Consider the following 1,473-nt stretch of genomic DNA (forward strand, 5'->3'; position numbering starts at 1 on the left):
AAAAAATAAAAAATCGATTTTTTTTTTGTTTTTTTTTCAAAAACATTTTCATCGAATTTGAAGAAAAAGCTACGTTTTTTTCATTTATAAAGTCAAAAAAAAGTTTTGTGATCTCTAATTATTTTTTTTATGTATTTTTATGATTTGTAGGTTTTTTTTAGGGTTTTTTGTTTTCCATAGAACCTAAACCTATATATATATATATATATATATATATATATATATATATATATATATATATATATATATATATATATATATATATATATATATATATTAGGATTCGAATTTAATGACTTGATGAATGAATTTGAAATACTTTTGATTTTATATTGATTAAATATTTTAAGTTTAGCGGCATGACAATTTTGTTAAGATGACATTTATATTTATAAAAAGGCATGACTTGTTATAAAAAATCTATTAACTTTTTTTTAAAGCATAAACTTTTGATAAAATTAATAAAATTTTAATAGAATAAAATAAAATAATAATAATAAATAGATAATAATAATGTAACGATTGAGTAATAAATTAATGAAATGATTGGATTATAATAAAGCAATGACAAAAATTAGTAATGATTAGCCTAAACAACACCCTTATAGGGTATTATGATGGAATGTCCATAACAACACCCTTACCCACATGGATTTTATATTTAAACGTCATTCTAAAGCATATATCATTACTACATTAATTGAATTAGGCTTTTTGAAGAATACAAAGCATTAATTATGATTGAGTTTGGGCTTGCACATGGTATGCATCTCATATCTTCCACTAATTGCTATTCTTTTGGTATAATTGAATTTAAAAAGTAATTATCTTACTGTTTATATTTATTTAGGTCGAGTAATTATATTTTGCAGTTCATTTTTCTTTTTATTTAATTGAAATAACGTAAATTATTTTATTATATTAAATTGTAATATATATATTTCATAAATGTGATGTATTTTGTTTTGTCGATTTATGAAAAAATATATCATATTTGTTTTTGTTTGAAATAATAATATTAGATAAATTTCATAAATAATTTTGTTTTTCTTTAGTTTTTTTTTCTTTTAGTTTAGCCACGCTTCCTTTTTATATAGAACTTTGATTATTATAAAAGTTATTATAACCATTTATAATATTTTTTTTATTTATCAAATAAACATTTATTATTTTTTTTAAGAAAATCATCGATCGGAAAAAATATATCTACACGTAATATATATATATATATATATATATATATATATATATATATATATATATTAGGATTCGAGTTTAATGACTTGATGAATGAATTTGAAATACCTTTGATTATATATTGATTAAATATTTCAAATTTAACGGCAAGTCAGTTTTGTTAAGATGGCGTTTATATTTATAAAATGACATGACTTATTATAAAAAATCTATTAACTTTTTTTAAAACATAAAATTTTGATAAAATTAATAAAATTTTAGTTGAATATAATAAAA

This window comes from Lactuca virosa, chromosome 8 (assembly GCF_052849685.1).
Source record: "Lactuca virosa cultivar CGN04683 chromosome 8, Lactuca_virosa_CGN04683_v6, whole genome shotgun sequence".
In the NCBI taxonomy this organism is placed as follows: Eukaryota; Viridiplantae; Streptophyta; class Magnoliopsida; order Asterales; family Asteraceae; genus Lactuca; species Lactuca virosa.